Genomic DNA, 19,651 nt, shown 5'->3' on the forward strand with positions numbered 1-19,651 from the left:
TTATATATGGTGCATACATCTGTGTATGTAACCAGTATGTGTATGTATCTATATACATGTGTGTGTATCTGTCTATCATCTATTTATCTATCTATGCATACACACGTGTATGCATACTGAATAGAAAAGAGATATTTGGTGTTGGATATTTCCTCATCTGGGCCAAGATATCCAAATCCCACATTGTCAGATATTACACCACCAGCAGAATTTGTCTAACCAGTCCATTATTATGGTAACAGTACCTTATGCCTCTATGCCAAAGTACATTTATAATTTCAAGTGATTCTCACGCATGTGGGCACGCAAGCCTCCAAACAACCTGTGATTTCTACATCACTGACTCATTTCTCACAGAAGTTCAGTCAAATGAAAGACGATCAAGATGACAACTTGCCGATGTTATGTACACAGTGTCGTGTTGGGCTCTTATAGTCTCTTGAGATTAAGACTTCCCCAGTGATATTCTCTCAAAAGTAATAAGATTCTGTAACCATAACAACAGCCATAAAAAAATGTCTATTATTTGGGAAGTGGTTCCAGGTAGCAATTACAGAATGGTCAGACTGTAATTACATCCATGTTTATGGGTGGATGACATAGAAAATAGCCTGTGATAGCTTTTCAAAATAACACACCCTCTCATAGAATGCATGCTTACTCTTGCCCCTGACTTAGGAGTGTTGTCTAATTTTTCTACTAGCTCAAGAATGGTAGCCCGAGCAGCTGTTTCCATACTGTATCCCAGCTCTAAGCAGACCGTGAGAACAGCAAATATCCGGCACTAGAAAGTAACCTAACTGTAAACGCCACGATGTCTGCAAAGCAGAACTCTTCCCACGCCCTTCCTCTTCCTGCCTTACCCTGCTCCAGCCACACTGGATTTCCCTGTGCTCCCTGTCAAGGCTGCTTCAGGCCCCAGCTGTGACTTACACACCGAGGCTCATTTTCCCTGAGCCCTTCTGTGGCTGGCTGGCTGGCCTTCTCCAGTGTACTGTCTCCTACACCTTCACTGACAAACATTCCGCAGAATCCATCTTACAGTGCTTAGAAGGATTTTACTAGTTGATCGTCCATGCTTTCTCTCCCCTCCTTTAACCACAGGCTCTAACAGCTCCAGGCACATGTACCTCGCTCTGTACTGTACTCCCCCACCCAGCACAGTGGCCAGTACAAAGCGTGTGCTCAGTAAGCAAGCACTATATTAAGAAGAAAGAACTGAGAAAACAATGACACAATGCACACCAGAACATTCTATTCCTCTCGTTCATATAAGAGGACACACGGAGTCTATTCCCAAGCTTGCGCACCAATGAGGAATGAGGTAAATAATTAGGGTATGTATAAAGTACTCTCATAGTGTGCAGAAACAGGGCCTTGCCTAACACAGGGCTGAGAAAGGCATTTTGAAGGAAAGAACACTTTGCTAAACCTAAAGAATGAGGATTTATGCTGCAGCGAAGTTAGAGGTTGACCACCCGGAAAGACTATGTTCAAGCTACGGGAAACAGCTGTGGAAAAGCCTGGGGCGGAGCAGGTGGCCCTGTGAAGGACTCTGAGTGCAGGTTTGCAGGAGAGAGGGCAGGTGCATAGCATGTTGTGGAAGAAAGGGAGGCTCACAAAGGCAAGGCGTGGTCCACCTTTAGGCTGATGAGCTACAGCAAACGGGTGCTAAGTGGTGGGCTGAGCAGCACGTTGTGTCTTGTGTTTTCAAAGATTTCTTCTCCTGTCCAGTGAAGAAAGAATCGGAAGGAAACAGGACTGGAAGGGGAAATCCCCACAGTGCCACCGTCACTCGGCAGAGAAGATGTACCTTGGATTAAGGCATTATCTCTACAGCAAAGACAGATGTCAGGGCACTGAAGGGGACCGGGCAGATGATGGGACCCTGTGTGAAATGAATGACCTCACTGTGGATGTTCTCGGTTGGGAGTGGCAGTGAGAACTCCAGCGATGACTCCCATTATGCTTCCTGCTGGACTTCGGGAGAGCTGAAATGAGACCAAAGTGGCTGGCAACGCTATGAAGTGACAGTAGCCTCAGAAGTGGTGAGAGTATCCAGGGGTGGGGGTGATGGCCAGAAGAAAAAGGGGCCTGGACCACAGCTGCACAGAACAGAAACACAGAGCAGGAGGAAGAGGAGACTAGAAAGCAAAGAGTAGTCTGAGCTTTCCAAGTGAAGGTGGAATTCATATCATCATAAATACAGGGGAAGTGTACTGGCTGTAGTCTGGAACAGCTACCCACTACAACAGTGAGCAGGAGGGAGAGTTCTGCAGCACACTCAGTCTTGTGGAGGAAACGTGAAAAGACTCAGTTGATGGGAGGCTGGGTCGTCCCACTCGGCATATGTGCACAGCTAGGATACTCAGGGAGACACACAGTGACTACACTGAACAGGGACTCTTCTCATTTTCCCGAAGTATGGCATGAAAAGAGCTTGCACAGTACTTACTATGTGTCAGGAATTCTAAGTGACCCAGAGGTTGTCTACAATGTGTGTAGGCTGTATGCAAACACTACCCTAATTTATGTCAACGACTTAGGCATGTACAGAGTTTGGTGTCTGAGGAGTCCTGGAACCAATCCCCCAAGGACACTGAGGATGACTGTCCAAACATGACGTCAACAAGGTCACTTCAGAGCAGGACATGGAAAGAGACAGCACACTCAGGAACAACTTCTAATTGTTCTTGATTTTAAGTAGAAGGAGAGACTGGGGCATGCACAACTGCCAATGAGTTAGCATGAGAAACTGAGACACAGCAGAAAAGGTGACGGGTCTGGTCCTGGGGGGCCAGGGAGGGAAAAAGTCTCTGGTCACGGGAGCCACTCTCCGGTTCTAATGGAGGACGGTATGGAGTAAGGTACAGAAGCCCAGTCTTCTGTGATGCCATCAGCTGATCACATGAACTGAGGTTCATCGAGCACCTACTGTGCATCAGTCAGTGTGTGTATACGGACACGTGTGTGTGTGTGTGTGTGTGTGTGTGTGTGTGTGTGTGTGTGTGTGTGTGTGTGTGTGTATCCTAATCTGTCTACTACAGCTCTACTCCAACTTCATGGGTGAGATCACGAGGTAATTTACCTAAGCTTACCCAGCCACAATTCTATGCAATATTTCCCTGACATTTTACAAATATGAACCTACCCCAGTTCACACCAATGGGATCTTGGCATTTAAGCATGCCAATAACATGAGGTAGGAGAGATGGGGTAACCTAGAATCCCTCATCCAACAATTCTCTATTTTACACAAAGAAATACTTCTTAAGATACGACATGAGTCCAGGTCACCACTACTCTCTATACAACACACATTTTTAAGGGAGGCTAGTGTTCTCATAGCGGGCCCACTGCCCTAGCAGGATGGCTGTGGTCTGACCTTGAAGGATGACAGAGTATAGAACTCAAGGTCGGAGAGGTGGTTCCTGATATATGGGGAGCTGATCTTCAATGTGTGCTGACCCAGCTGTTGTGGCAGGATGGCATCAAGATGGCATCTGAACGTAAGAAACCGTGTCCCTGACACTACAGGTTTACACAAAGCAGTAAGAGGACGTTTTGGTTTTGGTTTTCAGAGAAAAGGCTGTTCTTTTTGTTTGCACTGATGGTGCCTGATCTACGGGCATGGGACACTCAGGCCAGGAACCTGGAGAAACAGCTCTGCAGAAATGCTAAGACTGGAGTTTTCAGCTCAGCAAATCAAAGTGTGCCCTACAGTATAATTCCTGGCTCAATTGATCACTTTCTACCTGCACTGAACATTGGTTGTTGCTGGTTTCCTAAAAACAGCAGCAAGGATCTCTCTTCCTTAAGCCCACATCACCTTCAGCAAGAGCAGAAACAGCAGATTTTCATTTCCAGAAGCCATAGAAAGACATTATAAAAGGACTAAGTTCCACATTCTTTGAACTGACTGGACCACTCTGTGGAATCTCGATTTGTCTTCTTGCTGTCCCAGTATTCTGATGGTATTGCTAAATCCACTAACACAGTAGTGAGCCATCAGAGATGGAGATGGTGAGCAGAGTCACCTCATCTCTAACACAAAGGAAAACACTCTGGTGTTTCATCATTGAGTATGATTTTCTTTTCAGGTTTCTGGTGGATATTTTTTTCCATTGAATTTTGAAGATTCCTTCTCTTGCTTATGCTAGCCCCCCCAAAAATATGCAAAAGGTAATAACTGAAGATCCTACCTTAAGAAACTTGAAAAGAGGAGCAAATCAAACTCACAGTAATTATAAAAGAAAACAATAAAAATAAGGAAATCAGTGGAACATAAATCAAGCAACAGAAAAAAATAATAGTATCAAAAAATAAGAGCATCAAATAATAGTATCAAAGTTCATTTCTAGCAAACAGAAGTAAAATTGGCAAATACCTGGAAAGGCTGAGGAGGGCAATACAAATTAACAACATCGGGAAGGGGAGTACAACAGACAGGCCTTTGCATGTTCTGTGGACAATATTGAGACCACATAACCAACTCTCAACAAAACCTTAAAACTTGGATCAAAGATCAAGTCTTCCTAGAACGACCAGACAGTAATCATTTCCAGCCTTTGTCCATCACATGATCTCCACGGTGGCACAAAGACAGCCACTGACAACAGGCACCAGGCCTGTTCAGCTAGGTCACTCTGTTTCACCAGCCCCTGACTTAAGAGGAAAAACATAAATTCTAAAACTGTTACAAGAGCCCAAATGCCATACAGCTGCACATACATAAAATACATTTAATTATAAAATTGCCACACAAAGGAAACTCTAGGCCGAGTTTTGTGGTGACATCTAGTAAAAAACTTTCCCACAAAATAAATGTCTACTTTCCAACCCTTGCTAGCAGGCTTTGACCACCTGGCAAAATTATTACAGGAAAAGAAATCACTCAAAGGAAGGGGGTATAAAGCCACATAGAACCCCACTACTACACAATCCAACTTTCACATATAAGATGAGGGTTAGCAGAACTTATGAAGACAAAGAAGAGGGAAGAATAGTAAGGGCTAAAAGATTAAGCGGAGATGGGAGCAGAGGGATGGAGGAGGTAGACGGCGGTAGTGAGTGGGTTAACTGAAACTAAGGATACATGAAAAGGAAATCCACTAGTTAGTAAATTAATTTCAAAATACAACTGTGAAAAAGAAGGTGTCTTAGGATTTCTATTACTGTGAACAGATACCATGACCACAGCAAATGTTATCAGGAAAACACTTAATTGACAGAACTCCCTTAATTTCAGTTGAGTTCAGTTCATTATCATCATGGTAGGAAGCATGGCAGCATGCAGGCAGAGCTGGTACTGGAGAAAGAGCTGAGAGTCCTACATCTTGCAGGCAATAGGAAGTCAACTGAGACACTGGGTGGTATCCTGAGCATAGGAAAGCTCAAAGCCCACCCCCACAGTGACACACTTCCTCTAACAAGGCCATACCCACTCCAACAAAGCCACACCTCCTAATAGTGCCACTGCCTATGAGTTATGGAGGCCAATTACATCCAAGCTACCACATTCTACTCCCTGGCCCCCAAAAGCTTGTAACAACATGATAATGTAAAATGCAGTTAGTCCAACTTCAAGAACCCCCATAGTCTATCACAGTTTCAGCAATGCTTCAAAGTTCAAAGTCTCTCTGAGATTCATGCAATCTCTTACCTATAATCCCCTGTAAAAATCAAAACAAACAAAAAATAGATCACATACTTCCAATAATATAATGTAGGGAAGGGAGCACAGTGAAAAAATACTGGACCAAAGAAAGACCAAAAACGACCTGGGCAAACTCCAAACTCTGCATCTCCATGTCTGATGTTAAAATGCTCTTCAGATCTCCAACTCCTTTCAGCGTTGTTGACTGCAGCACACTTCTTTTACTTAGACTGGTTCCACTCCCTGTTAGCAGCTCTCCTCTGCGGGTATCCTCCAGCTCTGACATCTCTAACACCTTGGGTTCTCCAAGGCAATCCAGGCTTCAACTTCACAGCTTCATGCAATGGCCTCTCTAGGCCTCCATTCAGGGACATTCCTGACACATGCCTGGCCTCAATAGCTTTCCTTAGAGGCAAATTCCATAACCTGTTTCTTCTATCCTTAACTCTAAACCCAGAACCACTTGGCCAAAGATGCCAAGTTCTGCTGCTTGCTAGATCTGGAACATGGCCCCCTCATTCAGTTACATCTTCACCAGCTTTCTGTCTTTCACACCCTAAGCTTGGTTGTCCTGAAACTTTCTCTATAGACCAGGCTGGCCTCAAACTCAGAGATCTGCCTGCCTCTGCCTCCCTTAACCCTGAGCGCTGGGATTAAAGGCTTGCATCATCATACCCTGTTCTAAGCTTTCTTTAATTCCTTTTTACAAGTTGGAAGTTTAGCTGGGTTGGATCTTGCCCTGAGGTCACCACTGCCTTTACTCAATTTCTTAATCCATTTATCTCCTTGAACACAAGACTTAGTTAGCTCCATTCCTCTTCCTGGTGTTTTGTTTTTTTTTTTTTTTTCTCAAAATTTACATTTTGAAATTTACCCTGCTCAGCTTGCTCCTTTTCATTATAAATCTTCATTACCACATGAGAGACTATAGTAGGCTGTTTTGAGATTTCTTCTGCCATTGGAATTAATCCAAAACTCTTCACTTTAGCCTCAGGCAGACTCTTCGGACAAGGGCAAAAGGCAGCTACTTTCTTCACCAGAGTATCACAAGACCAGTCTCTGGCAACATACTAACATTCTTCTCTGAAACCTCTTGAGTGAGCTCCCGACATTTCAAGGAACTCTCAGCACCTCTGTCTTCCATGATCCTATTAGTATGGCAGTAGTTAAAGCGTTCCACTGTTTTCCAAACCCAAAGTACCAAAGTCCAAATTCCTCCAAACAAAAGCACGGTCAGGCCTATCACAGTAATACCCTACTCCTGGTACCAATTTCTGTCTTAGTTGGGGTTTCTATTGCCGTGAAGAGACACCATGACCATGACAACTCTTATAAGGAAAACATTTAATTGAGGGAGCTCCATTACAGTTTCAGAGGTTCAGTCTATTATCATAATGACAGGGAGCACAGCAGCATGGTGCTAGGGGAATAGCTGAGAGTCCTACATCTTGCAGACAACAGGAAGTCAACTAAGACACTGGGCAGTATCTTGAGCATAGAAAAGCTTAAAGCCCACCCCCACAATGACACACTTCCTCTAACAAGGCCATACCTATTCCAAAAAAGCCACACCTCCTAATAATGCCACTCCCTATGAGATTATGGGGGCCAAATACATTCAAACTGCCACAGAAATCTTTGAACAGAATTATCATGCATAAGTGGACACTGATACTCCCAGATGTCTTGGGTTATTAAATGAAATTCAAAGTACAAGGTATGGGATGCCTCACTATGAGTTACTGTTAAAGGAGGCCCCAGAGGTCTCCAAAACAACACATACTTGCCATTGCCCATGACTACACAATTAGATCTTTGTGGAAGACACTTCACATTTTAACTGCAGGATATAGAAAAGTCAGTCTCAAACTGACCAGGGAGCTTCCCTGGCTAGCTTTCATGGTGCCGAAAATGTCATGCAGCCTTTTGTGGGAGAAAAGATAGACCCTACATGCTTCAATATCAGCCTACCAACCAAGATGTACCCACTAGTATATTGTTAAATGGTCAGACACAATGTCAAATTCCTTCAAAATATTCATATTTATACCCATAGATCTATGCTGCTTTCAATCTTGGTTGAAGGTATTTCTTTGTTTGTTTTTTCCCCCAATGGGCAACAGTCAATGGAGTGATGCACGACTGGTCAAGTGCTGGGAATAGAGACTGAGTGTTCAGTCCTAAATAGAAAATTTATATCAAACTCCTCCTCCACCTCCTCCTCCTCACCACCACACCAAGACTCAGGGAACACTGCAGTAGACACAGACACAGATTTAAGAGCTAGAAGATGAAGAAGGGTGCTATGAAAGGCATCTTCTAGACATGGCATTGCTATTGCAATATTGAACTCATAGCTGCTGTGACTTGTACAAGATTAATCCTATCAGTATCTTTGGTACCCATCCCTTACTGAGGAACTATTGGTGTAGCTGTCTGCTGGAGATGGAAGGAAGGTATCATTCTTTTTTGAGGGTGTGGCCACTGATAAATGTTCCATGCTACAGTGGATGGTTCCACACTCATGCACATATGGGAAGTCTGGACTTAGTGGGTTATCACAAAACACAAAAATGAAGTTTCAGAGGTGACATATTGGGGAAATACAGGAGAGGCTGGAGGGCAATGGGAAGGATAGATATCTTATTTCATTATATATATATATATATATATATATATATATATATATATATAAAATTTTCAAAAATAAAATATTTAAATAAGAAACACTGACAAATGATGGTGATAAACAAAGGCAGATTCATTAATGAAATGTTAACAAATAGAAACAACTTTTCAAAATAGGGATAGTATAGTACAACCAACTAAAGTTAATAATATAGGAATGCAAAGTTGCCTTAATATTCAAAATTTTCCACAGGACTGTGGGTGTTGCTCACTGTAGAGGGCATGCACATTTGAGGGCCCAAGCTAAATCTTTAATACAAAATAAAGAAATAAAACTCATCACTACAACAGAGCCAATAAATCAAATGGTCATCCCGGAAGACCAGAAAGGTGGTCATGGAAAACATTTCCTCTGCCTGGTGAAAGGATTTCTCCCTTGGTTGGGATGTTGTGGCTCCTCTGAATTGAAACACTTTTTCTTGACAGAAAAACAGACACTCCAAAGACTCAATAATAAGCTAACAAAATACAACATTCATTGATCTCAGGAAACTAGAAAACCCATATTCTCCCTTTAGGTTATACAAGTAATTAATAATTATGGGGAGTGGGCTATTTGGTGGCGTTGCCTGAAAGATGAACAGGAACTCCAGGAATGCATATTTGAGAGATGCCACCCACCCTGAGGTAGGGCAGCTGCTTGAGAATCACCCATGCTCTTAAAAGTAACCCCTCTCCCATGGACCTGGTAAGACCAACAAACATTGGTTCACAAAGCTAGACTTGGCTGGAATTGTTTCTTTGACCTGTCATCAGTGTCCTACCTGAGGTGAATAAGCATGTGTTTACATCTTTCTAGGAAAATCCATACAGCAAAGGACATCTTCAAAAGCAAAATTAGTTGTGACATTAAATTGTTCTTCCCTGGATTGTTCATAAGTCAAGGGAGTCTCATTACTTCGATCCTGTACTAGGGGTCGTAGCCAAAGCAATAGCTCAAGAAAAGGAAATGAAGAACAAATAAAAGAACAGAAGATAAGATGTAAAACTGGCATTGCTTACAGTTGACATCTTCATATACACAGTAAACCCTGGAAAATCTGTACTTCAAAAGACACAAATTACTAAACACAGAAAACAAGTTTTGCAAACTCCTAAGATGCAAGGTAAATTTTTTTCATTCAATATATTTCCATGATTAGCCATAAATACTATAAGTTAAAATTTAAAAATTAAATTAGTATATAAAGTAGAATCAAAATATCATAAATAAATATAGTGAGAAAATGTATAAAATGCCTATGTCAAAAGCTATAAAAGACTTGCAGAGGAATTAAAGAGGAAAACCTGCAGGAGGTGCCATGTTCTTAGGTTATTAGAACTATTCTCCTAAGCTTTGTATTTACAATTATGGTCAGTCTAATAAAAATTTAATTAGGTTAAAATATTCTTCTAAAAATAAACACCATGGTAATAATAATTCATATTTAAAAATACTACAATAGTCCAAACAACTGTGAGAGGAGAAACAGAAGAGATATGAAAAATTTGACTTCAAGGTTTACTATAATCTTAGAGTAATTAAGACTGTGGGTTTGTCATAGAGACAAAAAAATTGATGAAGAAAAAAGTTTGGAAATCACTCACACACAGAGAAAGAGACAGGGAGAGAGGGAGAGAGAGAGAACAAACTGACTTTCTTTGGATCAAGGTGGGAAGTCAATTCAGTAGAGACGAGGAAAGATGAGTAGGCCATTGTTCTAATGGAGACCCCAAGAACCATCGCACGTCTTGAGAGAAGCAGATACACTGATGACTTTTAGGTGGACCAGAATTTATCTATGACACAAAAGGTACCAGCCATGAGAGGAAAGTGTGGTATATTACATAAAAAATTTAAGTTTCTATTCATAACAACTCCCATTAAAACATTCAAATTATGGGAGTAGTAATTTAGCTGGGTAGCAGAAGAAAATGAGTGATCTATTCATTTTTCTGACAAAGGATTTAAATCCTAAATAAGTAAGAACTCTTGGAATTAATAGAAAAAGGGAAAGCCACTCAAATGTTTAAAAAAATTGAGTAACACCATAAGGCAGAGTAGTAATTAATATGAAGCCACTGTTCAATGTCTTCAGATATTAGAGAAATTCAAGTTCAAGATGTGCTGAGATATTGATTGATGGCCCCTGGAATGGGTGTGATTACAGAGAAATGACAACATGAAAATGGGACAAGTAGAGGAAGCATCTAGAATCCCTGTGTATCACTGAAGGTAGAACAACAACAATGAACCTTCTCGATATCTTTGATGTCTAAATACACAGCTTTATTGCCAAGCAATTTTGCTTTCATGGATTTACCCAGAAGAAATTAAAAAAAAATGTATTTCCAAGAAAAGTATTTTTTTTTTCAAGAATGTAAAAGCAATATGACGTTTCACAGTAGAAGCACAATACTCAGGCTGGCCTTGAACTCATGATCCTCCAGCCTCTGCCTCCTTCAGCAAATCCTACCAGTGTGCACCACCACAAATGAGGGTGCAGAGAGGGAAAGCAATGAAAGAGATACCTTGATAGACGGGCCATTATGGGGTTAGGGAGAAACCTGGTGCCAGGGAAACTCCCAGGAATCTACAAGGATGACCCCAGCTAAGACTTGTGCCGATAGTGGAGAGGGTCCCTGAACTAACTTTCTCCTGTATCAGATTGATGATTACCCTAATGGCCATCGAAAACTTTATCCAGTAACTGATGGACACAGATGCAGAGATCCATAGCCAAGCACTGGGCTGAGTTGAAGAGAGTCCAGTTGAAGAGAACAAGGAGGGATTATATAAGCAAAGGTTGAGGGGTCAAGATCATGACAGGGAAACCCACAGAGACAGCTGATCAGAGCCCCTGGAAGCTCATGGACTCTAGACCGACAGCTAGGGAACCTACACGGGACCGACCTGGGACAGACCTAGGCCCTCTGTATGTGGGTAACAGTTGTATAGCTTGGTCTATGTGTGGGGCCCATAGCAGTGGGACCAGGATCTGTCCATGGTGCATGAGCTGGCTTTTTGGAACCCAGTCCCTATGGTGGGATGGCTCCCTCAGCCTTGATGCAGAGGGGAGGAGCTTGGTTTGGTCTCAACTTGATATGTCATGCATTATTGACTCCCATGGGAGTACCCTTTCTGAGGAGTGGATGGGGGTGGGGAGAATGTAGAAAGGAGCTGTGGGGAGGGATCAAAAGGAGAGAAGGGAAACTGTGGTTGGTATGTAAAATAAATTTTAAAAGCTAATAATAATAAAAAAGAGAAATACAAATACCAGTTAATAGAATGGATGAAGAACTTACGGTATATTGATATGATGAAATACTACTAAGGACTCAAAACAAAGGCTCAGCAAATACAAACAACAACATGGATGGATCTCAAAAGCATTAAGGTACATGGATGGCCTGAGATTTACCTTACTTAGAAGCTGACTTGTTAGCCTACCACAGTTCAACAATGGCAGACGACAGATTCCTGGGTTGGAGACAGAACACCATTCATTTCCCAAAGAAACAGCACAGGAAATCCTAGAGCTCCTGAATTGTGTACTCATGATAGGGCTGGTTCACACAACACATACAAGTGCCAGGCTAGGAGAGAACAGCTCTGGGAACAGCTCTGACTTCAGGGGATCCAGGATCTTTCCTAAAACAAAATAAACTTGACTGACCTTTGCCCCAGGAAGAGATTTTGTTATTACAGCAGAAAATAAGTCAACTTGCCCTTTGCTGTAGAGCCAACTCTATCTTCATCTCTGTTCACTAAATAAACATACTAAGAACAAAAGGCAGCCAGTTCTGCTCATGAGACCTGTGGAAATGTGAGGTGCATCAGGGTGGTCCACCAGCATTAGGTGGAAACCCCAACAAGAACTCATGCTAGTTCATGTCATTTACCTACAGGATTATTTCATTATATATTGCGTATTTCACTATTGTCTGGTTTTTACATCAAGTTCTTTTGATCATAAAAGGTGTAGAAAATTCTGCGTCTATGGCTAATCCCCTAACATTACATGTCCTAGCAATTGTGCGTTCTTTGGGATGAACTCATAGGCTATTTCCTTCCTTATCCATATGTTGTAATGTTTTTTTTCCTTTTTCTCTGAACTCAAAATTTGTTGTGTTGGTCTGTCCACAAACCAGCTACTGTGGTAATGGATGAAATTAGAGTAACAGGCTACATATAAATAAGTTCCTTTTTCCACTTTTATCTTTCACTCTATGGTCTTCAATTACTATGGGGTCTAGAGCCTCAGTGGCAACTATAGGCCACGAACCAGATATCGCCTGCCATCTGTTCTTATAAATAACTCGTCATGTTCACTCATTTACAATGTTGCCAGTGGATGCTTTCCCATCAGAGATGGGAATAAGATATACATCAGAGCTTGCAGCTGTGTGAGAGCAAAATGCTTATAATTTGTTCTTTCACTTCAGTAAAAGTTGTCTGGTTCTTGCTCTTAAGAGGCAAAATTCCTTGATTTCACAGCTCACTGACTTATATGTATTTCTTGGGGTTTTGCCCTGGGACAATCTGTGACCCCCCATCACACACCACACACACACACACACACCCCACACAGAGTGTAATCTCCTGGAATGCACAGGGAATGGGGAGAGACTGCAGCTCTTCTACGTGTAGTCCTCTCATCCCACAGAACTCCTGTGGTTTTCATACTTGTTGAATCTGAATTTGAGCTCTCTCTGGGTTAAAATAGGCACACTACTGTCTGTCTGACGACAGTTTCCTCTTGCCTGCGTATGTGAAATGACTCTTTGATCTCAGCTATCAATCATTTCAGCTTCATCTGTGGCTAACTTCCAGGCATTTCTCAAATTATCTGGTTCAGCATTTCCATCAACATGACATTTATCCCACAGACAGTCCTCTTCTGGTATCCACAGGCAGGTGGTTTCAGGACTCTCTTCCTCTTGGTTATCAAACTCCACCCATGTTCACACCTCTCACGTAAATGGTATTGGATCTGCATACAATCTATGTATGTCCTCCCCATTCCTTTAGGTCACCTGCACATCACTTATAAAGCGACATAAATGCAATGCCAGTGGCTGGCACACCTCGGTGTTTAGAGACCAGTGAGGAGAAGCAACAGCTCTGTGCACACCCAGTACAGACATTCTGCATGCAGTTGACTCAATGCAGAGATGAAGAACCTGCTGACAGGAAGGAGCAACCACAGCTCTGGGTGAGAGAAGTCAAAAGCAGATGTCTCTTGTGGTCTCATTTATAGGTACTTGCAGATCACAAAGCACGGGGGCAGCTGATCATGCTTTTACACAGTCGAGAAAAAAAATACACTATGTTTCAATGTATCTAGGTAGGCTTCAGGACCAATGGGCTCCCCTATGTGGGTAATAATAAAGTATAGGACAAAATAAGGACATATATATATATATATATATATATATATATATATATATATATATATATATATAGATAGATAGATAAAGATATAAAGAAGGCTGAAGTGTTGGAAGATTATTCCTTAGCTGGCCCTACTATTTAGAAGTGATTGACTCAATGCAATAGTGCTTTTAATCTGAGCACTCTGAGGGTACTCTGGATCTCTGAGTTCAAAGCCAGCTTGGTCTATGTAGTGAGTTCTGGGCCAGGCAACTGCCAGGGTTACATAGTGAGAACCTGTCTCAAAGAACAAAGAAAACAAAATCCTAGTGATTGGATCATGAGGGCTCAAACCTCAATCATGGATAAATCCATGGATGAACTGACACCTAAATGAGTTTTTGCATGGTGGAGCTTGTTGGACAGAAGTAGGTCACTGGGGACACTATCTTTGAAGGCTGCAGCTCCTCCCTGGGCAGTACCTTTGAAGGCTCCTCCCTGGCATCCTGTTTCTTCTGTTTCCTGACAATCATAATGTGAGCAACATAGCTCATCCACATACCTTCTGCCTGAGTGACTGGGATGAGACCTGGGGCCGAGCGGCCCCTCACAGAAACAAAAAGCTGAGTAATGCAACTATCAACTTTGTATGCAATTTGCTTTTTAAAATAAGTTCTCAGCTAGGGACTAAAAGGGAGGGCTTATGCAGCACAATGACAGTCTTTTTCTTCTTTGTACAGTATTTCTTCGTCTGTGCTGGGAAAGACGGCAATGAGGTTACTTTCACATTGTTTGTCATGGTTTTATCCACACTTCTCTGGGTGAAGTCTAAACACACCACAGGTAATTTTTTCAAGTGTAAAATCTCCTATCCCTTTCCAATGCTTCTCTGTACAGTTCAATACTAAGGGCAGGGGAAGCTTTCACAAGTCTCCTCAAAAAAGCAAAAAACAAAAGCAACACTTTTGCCAAAGAACTTTGAAATCCAAGGAATCAAATCTAAATCTATTTGATTTATCTTATTTCAAAAATTCTGACAAAGCAAGGTAGGGGCACATAGCCAGAGGGCTGTGTGTGTGAATGCACGTGTGTGTGTGTGTGTGTGTGTGTGTGTGTGTGTGTGTGCATGTGTATGCACGTGTGTGTGTGTGCATGCATGTGTGTGTGTCTGCATGCATATGTATGCATGTGTGTGTGTGTGCTGTCTGTGTGCATGTGTGTGTGTGTATGTGCGCGTGCATGTGTATGCATGTATGTGTGTGTGTGTGCTGTCTGTCTGTATGCATGTGTGTGTGTGTGCATGCATGTGTATGCATGTGTGTGTGTGCGTACATGTGTATGCAAGTGTGTGTGTGCATGCACGTGTATGTGTATGCACGTGTGTGTGTATGCACGTGTGTGTGCATGCACGTGTGTGTGTGTGCATGCACGTGTGTGTGTGTGTGTGTGTGTGTGTGTGTGTGTGTGCGCGCGCGCGCGCGCGCGCGCGCTGTGTCTGTGTGGATGTGTGTGTGTGCCTTGTGTGATGAGTTCTCTTAATCTAATTCCATAGTACATGCAATAATGACAACAAAGAAACAGAATTTAAAACAATTATCTGAGTTCACTTATCTCACTGATTTGCAAGCAGAAACAGGAAAAACAACATTTGTAGGCAGATCTGTTAATAACAACTCTGACCTCTAGTTTTAAAACTAAGCTCTTTTAAAGTTCCGAAGTTCATTTAAAAAGCTTCTCCCACTATTACAAGAGTAATTTTAATTAAAAATGAATTCCAGCATGCACGCACACACAGAGATATGCAGTGTATATATGTGTGTATGTGTGTGTGGTGGGCATGTGTGGTTGTGTGTGCCAAGTGCATACATATGGACACGAGAGGAAGACATCAAGTACCCTGCACCTATATTCTCCACCTTATTCTCCTGAGACAAGGTCTCTCACAGAATTTAGAGGTAGGCTGGCAGCCAGCAAGCCCTAGCAATTCCCCTGTCTCTGCCCCCAGAACTCTGTGGCTTAATGCAGATGCAGCCACGCTCAGTGTTTACATGGCAGAGTATTGAACTCAGGCTCTCATACTTGTGAAGCAGCATTTTTTTCTCACTGAGGCAGTCATCTCTGCAGTCTTAGTTACACTCAACTTTTAAAAGAAGATCACCAAATGGGTTTCAGCAGAAATGCATCCACTTGTCATAATTCTAACCACAACATCAGCAGCATGCAAGCATTTTCTTCTCCAATATTCATGTTAGTACCAGTTGCAGAACTGAATGCTCTTGAAGGCATCCATGTGACTACTCTGTCAAACACTCCAGTGGGTGCTGAAGTGTTTCAGAAAAGCTTTTATCACAAGCTGGCGAAATGGCTCCTGGGTTAAAAGGGAATGTGGCACAAGCCTGATAATCCTTGGAACTCATAAAAGAAGCCAGATGTAGTGGTCTGCATCTGTATCCAGCACTTCTATGGTGAAATGGGAAGTGGAGATAAGAGGCTTTCTTAGAAGCATGCAGACCAGAAATTCTGTAATATGAAGTGCAGGAGAAACAAAAGAGATCCTGTCCCAACAAGGCGAAAGGAAAGGACCCACTCCCCAAATTGTCAACCAAATCTCGGACATGCTCACTCAGGCACATATGCATGTTCTCTCTCCTCTCTCTCTCTCTCTCTCTCTCTCTCTCTCTCTCTCTCTCTCTCTCTCTCTCTCTCTCTCCCCCCCCCCCCCCGCCCCCCTCTCATGCATACATATACAATAATAACTTTTAATCTTCACCCTCTTGTTCTTCTCATGTACACCTCATATAGATATGTGTATCTGTATATGCAACAACTCTTGAAAAAAATGGAAAACCTTACAAAAACATTAAGAAAAGAAAACTAAATTCATTAGTTGGCTAAGTGAATGCTACAGGAATGCAGCTCTAGTCATAATCTTTTGAAACAGCCAACCCTATGCTGATGAGGGAAGGAATAAGACACTTCTTGGCATCAACACTAGTGGGTAAATTTGTACCATCTTCCAAGGGGTTTGACCAGAATGTTTACTTCTGGCAATCTATTCTGAAGAAACAAGGAACATGTGCTGCATAAACTTGCAAGGTTAGTTACTGCCTTACTAATAATGAGAGGAAAGGGGTGGGAGAGGGAGAGGAGAAGAGAAGAAGGGAGGGGGAGGGGAGGGGAGGGGAGGGGAGGGGAGGGGAGGGGAGGGGAGGGGAGGGGAGGGGAGGGGAGGGGAGGGGAGGGGAAGGTGACACAATGCCAGGCCTCAAAGGCAAAGCAACAGGATGTATTTTAATAGCCTACAACCATGGCAATCTCAGGTAGTATCTAGAGACTCAGCATCTGCAGGAAGAGGTTCAGTTGCCACACGGGAACAGAAATATCATATTTAGATTGTGGATCCCACACTGTCTATACAAGGGCAGGAGTGTGAACTGAGCAGTCAGGATCATCAGGGGTTCACAGTCCAATAGAGGGCTCCGGAAAACCTTCACATCCTAGCTCCGAAGAACTGTGTGAAAGCCTGAGGTACCTGGGCTTTTAGGAAGGGAAAAAGTCCTATAAAATGAATCAAGGTCTCAAATCATACCTGCCAGTGTAACTGGGAAACCTATCCTGAGTTATTAACCCCAGAGCCAATACAGAATCCACAACTCCTGAAAAAAATAGTAGGAAAACACACACAATTTTCCCAACTCAGGGTAGAGAGATCCTGCACACAAACCAAGCCCTGACAGCAACCTGTGATCCAAGTAAATCTATTAGTGCTCTCTGAAATAGGACATGATAGGAAAAGCTGGAAACCACAGGCTGGACAGCGTAAAACTGACTTAAAAAGCTGTCTGGGGGGTTGACAGCTCTGATGCTCAAGTGTTTGCTGTCCCTCAGAATCCACATGAAACAGCCAGGCATGTGGCACATGCTTGTAATCCCAGCACTTAGGAGGCAGAGACAGGTGGATCCCAGGCGCTCTCTGGCCAGCCAGCGTAGCCTGATGCATGGGCTGCAGATCAGGAAAAGACACTGTCTCAAAGACAAAACAAACGCCAATGAAACATCACGGTGGATGGTGCCTGAACGTAACACCTGGGATTAACCTCTGGCCTCTATGCACACATGCACACACATACATATGTAGCTGCTCACACAAACACACACATACACATGAGAGAATTTGGAGGAAACAGATTAAAAACACTGAGAAAGAAACTACTAAAGTAAGAATAATGAAGAATTTAAAGGAAATCCTTGTACCTTCTTGGTGGTAACATGTCAGTACAGCCATTATAAAAACCAATATAACAGCTCCTCAGTAAACTTGGAGCTAGCATATGATCCAGCAATCCCACCACTGGCTATGTACACAAAAGAATGAAGTCTGTGGGCTAAAAGAAACATCTGTACTACTATGTTCATCGAAGTATTATCATAACAACTTAGATATGCCATTAATTTACATGTCCATCAATGAATGAATGAGTAAAGAAATTATGGTAAGTATGTATACTAGAGTTCTGAAGTCATTTCTGTCATTTGAAACAGCAGTGATGAATCTAGAAGATGTTTTGTTAAGTGAAATAAGCTAGGCACAGAAAGACAAATATTTCATCAGCTTATTTACATATGAAACACAAAAAATAGAACTCATTTAAAGTATGTAAAGTAGCAGCTATGAGAGGCAAGGAGAATCAGGAAGATTCCAGTCAGAGGATGCCCAACTTTCAGTTGGAGAAAAGGAATATAGTTAAGAGCCTATCACATATCACAAGGACAACAGCCAACAAAATACTATGTATTCAAAATCTGCTAAGACAGATTCTGAATGTTCCAACCACAGAAGTCAGTCAATATACATGTCAGATGGCTTGATTTGGCTGTGTACACATGTATCGAACAAGTTCTCAATTGTACGTATATAAATTCCCATCATTTAAGACCAGTAAAATTTTTTAAATAGAAATTGAAGCATTGGGGCCAAACCCCAATAAACTCAAAGTTACAGGAGGAAGTAGTTCTGGCAAAGCGACGTATAAAATATGTGGACAGTGATGTTCTTCTTTTTATATCTACCAACAAAAAGTATGTTTCCAGGTGAATAGCTACAAGTATCTATTTACATACACATGTACATTCACACAGAAAGACAGATAGCTAGCTGACCGAAGGAAAACTTCTGGATGGTTGCATGCCAAATGCTGTCAATATTTTCTCAATAAAGTGGACCTTTTTTGTTTGCTTTATTTCCCTCCCTGGACTTTCTTCTTCATCTTCAACAATAAACAAACAATAAGAAATCATCAAGTTAGAAATAATAAAACTGATATAAACACATATCCACAGAATGTCATTTACTATTTTAAGAAATAAATATTCAGAGAATCAAGAAATGGCAAGTTGGAGGGAGGGAGAACCAAACAGAGACCTGAAGGAAGATGTCAGTTCCAGGAGTGACCACCAAGAGCTGGATACTGAGAGGATAGCAATGTTTTTTTTAAATGTCCTCACGCCAGAGTTATAATCAAAGCACAAATATCAATAAATCAACCAGCACGCTGGAAGAAATTGGCCACTTCTTTAATCTGCATCTTTCAACTTTAAATTTATTAAATTGGAAACAGCACCCCATTTTCCTCAGATTAGAAAATCAAGAATCCATTTTTTACCAAAAGTTAATGGAAAACTATGTCAGTTCTTAACCTGTGGGTCGAGACCCCTTTGGGTGTGGAATGACCCTTTCACAGGATATCAGATATCCTGCATATCTGACATCTGCATTATGACTCCTAACAGTAGAAAAATTACAGTTATGAAGTAATAAAGAAAATAACTTTATGGCTGGGGGTCACCACAACATGAGGAACTATATTAAAGGGTCGCAGCCTTAGGAAGGTTGAGAACCACTGCAATAAGTGAGTGGGCACGTACTGTTCAATCTCTATCTACCATAAATCTGA

The 19,651-nt window shown here is 42.0% G+C and overlaps 1 protein-coding gene across 5 annotated transcripts in view; it reads right to left on the bottom strand.

Annotated features, from left to right (window-relative positions):
• Dnah11 (dynein axonemal heavy chain 11) overlaps positions 1–19,651 on the bottom strand; it is a 324,850-nt gene that overhangs the window by 209,243 nt on the left and 95,956 nt on the right. The window lies entirely within an intron of this gene.

This window comes from Peromyscus maniculatus, chromosome 14 (genome assembly GCF_049852395.1).
Source record: "Peromyscus maniculatus bairdii isolate BWxNUB_F1_BW_parent chromosome 14, HU_Pman_BW_mat_3.1, whole genome shotgun sequence".
NCBI classification, from domain to species: domain Eukaryota; kingdom Metazoa; phylum Chordata; class Mammalia; order Rodentia; family Cricetidae; genus Peromyscus; species Peromyscus maniculatus.